Below are 8,783 nucleotides of genomic sequence, written 5' to 3' on the forward strand. Positions count from 1 at the left end.
CTCTGTGAATGTGCCCAGGCCTTGGCACCTCACCTGCCAACAAGAAAGGTGGGTTGGGAGGGGAAGCATCAGCCCTGTGATCCTGTTGGGAAAGGAGAGCAGCATGGAAAACTTCCCCGGGGGCAGGGCCAGGCAGGAAGGAGCAGGCTTTGTCTGAAAGAGATAGAGGTGAAAAGCATGACATCAGGTCCACCGGGCTAGTCCTGGCCTCCAGCCACACCCCACCCCACCTTGGCAGCACTAAGGCCCTCCCAGCCAGTCCTCGCCCTGGCTGCCCAGCCAAAGCTGGGAACGGATGAAATAGAGGGGTTCATCCACTCTACAGGACCTGCTCCCGTGCCGGGTTTGTCAGCCTCTGTTTCCGAATCATTCAGAAGGAAAAGGTCATGCATCCAGGGCTGTGCCTTCCGAGGGGGCAGGGAGGGGTCACAGCTGAGGCTCCAGAGTGGAGAGGGAGAGAAAGGCCTGCTGTTTGTAGGAGCTGAGCAGACACTGGGGCCCTTGTCCTGGCGCAGCGGGGGAGGCTGCTGGCCAGATGTAGAGCAGGCCCGGCCTGAGCAATCGGCCTCTTCCTCCCACAGCCCCACCAGCTGCTGGGCCAGCCTAAGAACAGAGGAGACCTGACTGAGGTCTGCAGGAGTGCAGCCCCCAACCCCTCGCCAGGCACCAGAATGCCGAGACAACCAGGGCGCTCAGAAGCATCCCCAGGCGCTGAATGCAGAGCTGCCTTCCTGAGGCCCTGGCGCTGCAAAAATCCTCAGAGTCTGGCCTTCAAATTTGGGCAGGTTTTCTCTGGAAGGGGCTCTCCAGTTTGTGGTTGACCAAACCCAGCCTCTAACTTTCGAGGCAAGCAGTCTGGTGTGGAGGGCTGCATTCAGCCACTTGACAAATATTTATTGAGTCTGTGCTGTGTGCCAACTGCTGTACAGGATGCTGGGGTACTATAGTGACCCCAAGTAGACACAGCCCTGCCCTTGTGGAATTCAAGCTTGGGTACAGGTCTGAATCACTTACCTAAATTATACTGAACTTTGCCATGTGCTGTGAGAGAGTGGGGTGTGGTGATATAAGACTGGAGCTCTCCCAAGTGAGGCTAGAGCAATAGGGGTGGGTAGGGAGGCAGGGAGAGGCAGGAGGGATTCCCTGAGGAAGTGACACTTGAACTGACATTCCAAGCATTGAGGAATGGAAAGTGCAAAGGCACAGTGGCAGGAAGGAACACAGTGAATATGCTCCAGGAAGGAGCAAGCAGCGCAGCTGTAATGGAGCAGGAGGGGCCCCAGCAAGAGATGGGGCCGAGGTCAGGCAGGACTTGGAATCACAGGAAGGGATTGGTCTTCTTAAGCAATGAGAAGCCATGGAGGGCTTTTGCCTGGGAGGACTGGCTTGTAGCTGGGTTTTGAAGCCCACTCCCAGTGTCTGAGTGCAGCACTGCTGGGAGGGGCTGCCACAGGGCCCAGGCGGCAGGTGCCAGGGCTGGGGGAAACAGGAAGGGAGAGAAGTGGACAGATTCAAGGGATTCAAGAGCAAATTACAGCACAGCGGTCCTTGAAGATGACAGGATATGGAGAGTGAGGGTGACTTTTCTGCCCTCTGGGGCCCCTAGACTGAGGAGGTGATGGGGCATGTCACAGTGTAGGAACTGACAGAACCAGACAGGCTGTCATGCTTGGGGAGGAGGCTTTCATTCTCTCACCACACCTGCCTCCCCTCCCCAGCCTCCCAAGGGCCTTGGGACGTGCAGGGCATCCGTCTGGTTCACAGGAAGATTCTAACCTCCTGAGTCCACATTGTGACCAGGCCAGACCCTCCTAGAATCCCGCGCAGGGAAGGAGTCCAGTGGCCGAATCATCCTGCTGATTAGCTGATGCACATGGCCAGCCAGCCAGCATCCTCCTCCCTTCTGACCCTCATCCAGGGTGGGTGGGACCCCTGGGAGAGCAACTCTGAAGAAAGCCCTGCGCTGGCTGCCCACAGATTGCTCTTTTTCTTTTTAATTAAGAGACTTTACTTTTGCAGAACAGTGTTAGGTTTACAGAAAAATTGAGCAGATAATATAGAGTTGTCATATACCCCCCTCACCCTCTCACAGATTCCCCTATGATTACCCTGGTGCTCTGGTGTGGTATGTGTGTTACAACTATGGAACCAATATTGATACATTATCATTAACTAAACGCCACAGTTTGCATAAGGGCTCATTTTTCATTTTGTGCAGTTCCATGGCTTCTGAAAAATGTGCAATGTCATGCATCCATTGTTACAGTATGCAGACAGCTTCACCACCCCAGGAGAGCAATTCTAGAGGAAACCAGCCAGGTACTCTCAGTCCATAGACTGCACCCCACCCTCCCAGGCAACGCTACCCTGCTACCCTCACCACGGTGGAGAGCAGCCATCGTGGAGACACCAGATGAGTGAGGAAATTGAGGCTCAGAGATGTTATTTCATTTGTTCATGGTCACACAGCCAGTAGTAGCAAAGCTTGGGATCCTGGGTTCATTTGTGTTCTCCTAAAGCCGACCTTGAGGCCAGGACTTGGGAATAGTGGTTTATTTGGGAGAAGATCCTGGGAAGCACAAGTCTGGTTGGCACGGGGGCTCTAGCCTTCTGGCGACATTCTCAGGGGCTGTGCCCTGCAGCTTCAGGTTGTCCCACCAAGGGGCGGGAGAGCCAAGGTGAGGAGCAGGTTGTTTACCCACTAACTCCTGTGCTTCTTGGTTGAGGGTAGTACTGGGGACATTAATCCCAGCCTTCCCATGTCCCTGTGGAAAGGGAGGAGGCCCAGGACAGAGAAGCAGCTTAGCAGAGCCTGTGGAAGGACTCGGAGGGCGCTGAAGGCCAACCTAGGTCCTCTGCTTTTTCCTGCGCATCTCCAATCACTCATTCATCCTATAGACCCTCAGTGGGCGCCTGCAGCATGCCAGCCCTGTGCAGGGCTCATTTCACAGGAAACATTGAGATCCCTGTCACTTTGCTGTGGAAAGCGGCAAAGTGTAGAATCTCAGGGTCCCTGCAAGGGGGTCCCCAGGGATGGAAGGGCCTGTGATCAGTCTCCCTGAGCTTCAAAGGTGGTTCCCAGAAGACAGAGATGGATTCCTGCCAAGCACTGTGCCCACTCAGCTGGGTCCCTGGGTGAACCAACCCTGAAGAACCATTGCGCCGGCAGTCTCCTCTCCCCTCCCAGCCAAAGCAGGGGCATGACGGGGAGGACTCCCCAAGGGCCTTGGTGCCCCTGGTTGCCATGACCCCCAGTTGCAACCCAGCTCCTGACTCCCTGCAAACCTGTGATAGCCATGGATTGGGCCAAGCTGAGCATCAGCAGCTCCTTCCTGTGGTCGGCACTGCTGTCATTCTATGCTCTATTTCAAAATGTAGCCACTCCCAAGAGTGACCCCAGCACACCAGCAGCTCTCTGTGTTTGTCCAGAGTTGGCTGGGAGCGCTGAGAGGAAAACTACCCAGGGCAAGGCACGTGAGGAAGACTCAGAAAGGAGGAACAAATAACCAACCGTCGCCAACACCCGAAGCCCACCCCTAGGTGGCGCCATGGTGCTTGGGTGTGTTGGTGCTTAGTCTTAACTCGTTCTAGTCCCCATTTTACAGATGAGGAAACTGAGGCTTACCAAGCTGTTGGGTCTTGCTGCCAATCAAACAGCTAATGGATAATTCCCATCCTCCAGATGGGGAATGGAAACTCAGCTGTTTAACAGGTTGGTGAAGGCTGTACAGCCAGCAAGTCATCCTCATTTTTCACATAAGGAAAGCTCAGGGAGGTGAAAGGGTTTGCTGAATGTCACAAGCTAATAAGTGACGTAGCTGCGACTTAAACTTGGGTCTGCTTGTTGCCAAGGCCTGTAGGCATCAACTCCATGCTACAGAAGGGCCACAGCTGGGGAATCTGAGAGGAGAATCTCTTTTCATTGAGGAGTTATGCCTAGACAAAGGCAGAGCAGCCTCACAGATGCTGCCCTGAACACTTCCCCAGCAGTAGCTGGGAGGAGCCTCGAAGTTGGGATAGGGACTTCACCAAGGCCTGTCTCCAGCCTCCACCTGCAGCTGCCTCCAAGATCTTCTCTGATTCCACCTTCCAGTGGGGGCCCCTGGTCCACTGCCTCCATCCTGAGCCAGACACGCCTTTGAACCCAGGGTGAGTTTTCACTGGCACCACAGTCTGTGGACCACACACAGGCTCTACCTGCCCTGCTTCCAGCCAGCTCCAGTGCCAATCACTGAGATTCATTAGCTCTCTCTTTGCCCCACAGACAAAATGCACAGCAGGAAGCTAAGAGGTTAGACAGCAGGGAGGACTTCCAGGTTGTCGGGAATGGAGATGTGAAGATTGGGTGACAGAGGTTGTGATGTTCTTTGAAAAAGGAAAATGCAGGAATGCAGCCTGCCTGACTAAAATCCCAAGTTCAGGGACTCCAATATATTTGATTTTTTTTTTTTTTTTTTTTGGCCTTTCCAGCTCTCTCCCTTCAGGGCCTGGGTGCTGGGATCGGGAACTGGAAGGCTGCCTTTGGAATCTGTTCAGACCTCTAACCGGGACCACACCCGACAGCTCACATTGTTCCCATTCATAGTCAATAATAATTACCATTTAGTGAACACTTACTACAGGCTCTTTATGTCTATATCAACTCACTTAATCCCTAAATGGCCCTATGTGAGGGGCACTATTATTAGTCCTACTTGACAGATGAGAAAACTGAGGCCCAAGGCCCTCCACAGGACTCTTCGTCTTCCCAACATCTGCCCATCCTTCAAGGCTCAGCTTAAATGTCTCCTTTCCTGAAAGGCCATGCCAAGGGCCTCTAGCCTCTCTCTTTTCTGCTCTCCACAATGCAGTCAGTGCTTTGGGCTCACCCCTGCTGTGGGCCCAGGCTCTTCAGGCCAATCTGCCACTGCCTAACTCTTTTTTTTTTTTGAGACAGAGTCTTGCTCTGTCACTCAGGCTGGAGTGCAGTGGTGCGATCTTGGCTCACTGCAACCTCCACCTCCCAGGTTCAAGTGATTCTCCTGCCTCAGCCTCCCGAGTAGCTGGGATTACAGGCACCCACTATTGTGCCCGGCTAATTTTTGTATTTTTAGTAGAGATGGGGTTTCACCATCTTGGCCAGGTTGGTCTCAAACTCCTGACTTTGTGATCCACCTGCCTCGGCCTCCCAAAGTGCTGAGATTACAGGTGTGAGCCACCACACCCGGCCAGCATAGCTCTTAACCTTGAACAAAAGCCTTCTCTAAACCTCAGCTTTGTTATCTGTCAAATGGGGATTATGAAGTAACAACTGTAGAGGACTGATATGATTTGGATATTTGTCCCCTCCAAATCTCATGTTGAAATGTAATCCTCACCAGGTGCGGTGGCTCACGCCTGTAATCCCAGCACTTTCGGAGTCCAAGGCGGGTGGATCACAAAGTCAGGAGTTCGAGACCAGCCTGGCCAACATGGTGAAACCCTGTCTCTACCAAAAATGCAAAAATTAGCCGGGTGTGATGGCATGCTCCTGTAGTCCCAGCTACTCAAGAGGCTGAGGCAGGAGAATCACTTGAACCTGGGAGGCAGAGGTTGCAGTGAGCCGAGATCACGCCACTGCACTCCAGCCTGGGTAACAGAGTGAGACTCCATCTCAAAAAGGAAGGAAAGAAGGAAGGAAGAAAGGAAGGAAGGAAGGAAGGAAGAAAGGAAGGAAGGAAGGAAGGAAGGAAGGAAGGAAGGAAGGAAGGAAGGAAGGAAGGAAGGGAGGAAGGAAATCCTCCTCCTCAATGTTGGATGTTGGAGGTGGGGCCTGGTAGGAGGTGTTTGGGTTAAGGGGGTGGATCCCTCTTGAATCCCTCCTCATGGTAATGAGTGAGTTGTTACTCTGGGTTAGATACAATATCTGGTTGTTTAAAAAAAAAAAAAGAAAATGTGGCACCTCTCCCCTTGCTCTCTCTCTTGCTTCCTCTTTCACCATGTGGTATGCCTCCTCCCCTTCTGCCTTCCACCATGATTGGAAGCTTCCTGAGACCCTCATCAGGAGCAGATGCTGGTGCCATGCTCCCTGTACAGCCTGCAGAACTGTAAGCCGATTAAACCTCTTTTCTGTATAAATTACATGGTCTTAGGTATTTTTTTATAGCAATGCAAGAATGGACCAACACAGCAAATTGGTACCAAGAGTGGGGCATTGCTATAAAGATATGTGAAGATGTGAAAGTGGCTTTGGAACTGGATAATGGGTAGAGGTTGGAAGAGTTTGGAGAGCTAAGAGGAACACAGGAAGTTGAGGGAAAGTTTGGAACTTCTTAGAGACTGGTCAAATGGTTGTGACCGAAATGCTGATAGTGAGATGGATAATGAATGCCAAGCTGATGAGGTGTCAGATGGAAATGAGGAACTTACTGGGAACTGGAGCAAAGGTCACCCGTGTTATGTGCTCGCAAAGAACTTGGCTGCATTGTCTCCAAGCTCTAGGGATTTGTGGAAGTTTGAACATAAGAGTGATGACTGAGGCATCTGGTGGAATAAATTTTTAAGCAATAATGCATTCCAGATGTGGCCTGACTGCTTTCAACAACCTATAATCAGATATGGGAGCAAATAAATGACTTAAAGTTGGAATTTACATTTAAAAGGGAAGCAGAGCTTAAAAGTTTGAAAACTTTGCAGCCTAACCATGTGGCAGAGAAAGAAAAATGCATTTTCTTTTCTTTTCTTGAGATGGAGTTTTGCTCTTACTGCCTAGGCTGGAGTGCAATAACATGATCCCGGCTCACGGCAACCTCTGCCGCCCGGGTTCAAGGGATTCTCCTGCTTCAACCTCCCTAGTAGCTGGGATTACAGGCGCCCACCACAACAGCCAGCTAACTTTTGGTATTTTTAGTAGACACAAGGTTTCACTAAGTTGGCCAGGCTGGTCTCAAACTCCTGACCTCAGGCAATCCACCCACCTCAGCCTCCCAAAGTTCTGGGATCACAGGCGTGAGCCACTGTGCCCGGCTCATGAAAAAGGCATTTTCAGAAGAGGAATACAAGCAGGCCGTGGAGCAATCACTTGCTAGAGAGCATTTCAAGATTAAAAGGGAGCCAAGTGCTAATATCCAAGACAATGGGGGAAAAAGGCCTTGAAGGCATTTCAGAAATCATTAGAGGCAGCCCCTCCCATCACAGACCCAGAAGCCTAGGAGGAAAGACTGGTTTCCTGGGCCGGGCCCAGGGTCCTGCTGCCCTGCCCAGCTTTGAGACAGTGCTGCCCACATCCCAGTTGCTCCATATCCAGCTGTGGCTCAAAGGGCACCAGGTATGACTTGGGCTGCCATTCTGGAGGGTGCAAGTCGTCAGCCTTGGCAGCTTCCATGTGGTGTTAAGTCTGCATGTGAACTGAGTGCAAGCATCGAGGAGGCTTGACAGCTTCACCCTAGATGTCAGAGAATATATGAGAATGACTGGGTGCCCAGGCAGAAGGCTGCCACAGGGGTACAGCCTGCCACAGGGGAGGAGAGATGTGGAATTGGAATCCCCACAAAGTCCCCATCAGGGCACTGCCTAGTGGAGCTGTGGGAAGGAGGCTGCCATGCTCCAGACCTCAGAATGGCAAAGCCACAGGCAGCTTGCATACTGAGCCTGGAAAAGCTGCAGGCGCTCACCTTCAACCAAGAGCACCCACAGGGGCTGCACCCTCCAAAGCTACAAGAGCAGAGCTACCCAGGATGTGGGACATGGAATAAAGGAGATTACTTCAGAGCTTTAAGATTTAATGACTGGGCTGGGTTTGGGCTCATGCCTATAATCCTAGCACTTTGGTAGGCCAAGGGTGGTAGATCACCTGAGGTCAGGAGTTCGAGACCAGCCTGACCAACAAGGTGAAACTCTGTCTCTACTAAAAATACAAAAATTAGTGGCCGTGGTGGCGGGCGCCTGTAGTCTGGGTGACAAGAGCGAGACTCCATCTCAAAAAAAAAAGTGTGGCACCTACCGCTGCTTTCTCTCCCTCACTCTCTCTCTTACCAAGTGAGACACCTGCTCCCCCTTTGCCTTCTGCCATGATTGGAAGCTTCCTGAGGCCCTCACCAGGAACAGATGCTAGTGTCATACTTCCTATACAGCCTGCAGAACCATGAGCCAATGAAACTTCTTTTCTTTATAAATTAGCCAGTCTCAGGTATTTCTTTAGAGCAATGCAAATGGAGTGACAATTCAACAAGATAACAGACATTGAGCCCAGTGATCAGTCCCTGGCACAGAGTCAGTGCTTAAAAGAGGCAGGTCATCGTGGCTAAATTGATTATATATGCTTTCTTATTATTAATAGTACTTCATTAACCTAACTCTGTGGATTTCACCTCTCAACCTGATTATAAGTTTGTTGAAGACTCATCTTGGTATTTCTGTCTTGGTTTGGGGTCCCAGAATGCAGACCCTGAGATAAAGGTCAGAGGACACATACATGAATGGAGGTGGCCATGGCAAACACCAGCAGAGGAGTGAAGAAGTGAAGCAGGGGAGGGAAGGATGCCAATGGAGGTGTCATCGAACCAGTTACCACCATGGGCAGTAACAGCCCTCTGGGGAGCTCGGGGAGCCCAGGCCAGACTATGCCTCAGAGTTGACCCAAGCGAGCTGCCCAGCAGCAGGGGATTTCTTGTTTAATTAATTTTTTTTTTTTTTTTTTTTGAGGCGGAGTCTCGCTCTGTCGCCCAGGCTGGAGTGCAATGGCCGGATCTCAGCTCACTGCAAGCTCCGACTCTCGGGTTCATGCCATTCTCCTGCCTCAGCCTCCTGGGTAGCTGGGACTACAG

The sequence above is a fragment of the Colobus angolensis genome, unplaced genomic scaffold (assembly GCF_000951035.1).
Source record: "Colobus angolensis palliatus isolate OR3802 unplaced genomic scaffold, Cang.pa_1.0 Scaffold24, whole genome shotgun sequence".
In the NCBI taxonomy this organism is placed as follows: Eukaryota; Metazoa; Chordata; class Mammalia; order Primates; family Cercopithecidae; genus Colobus; species Colobus angolensis.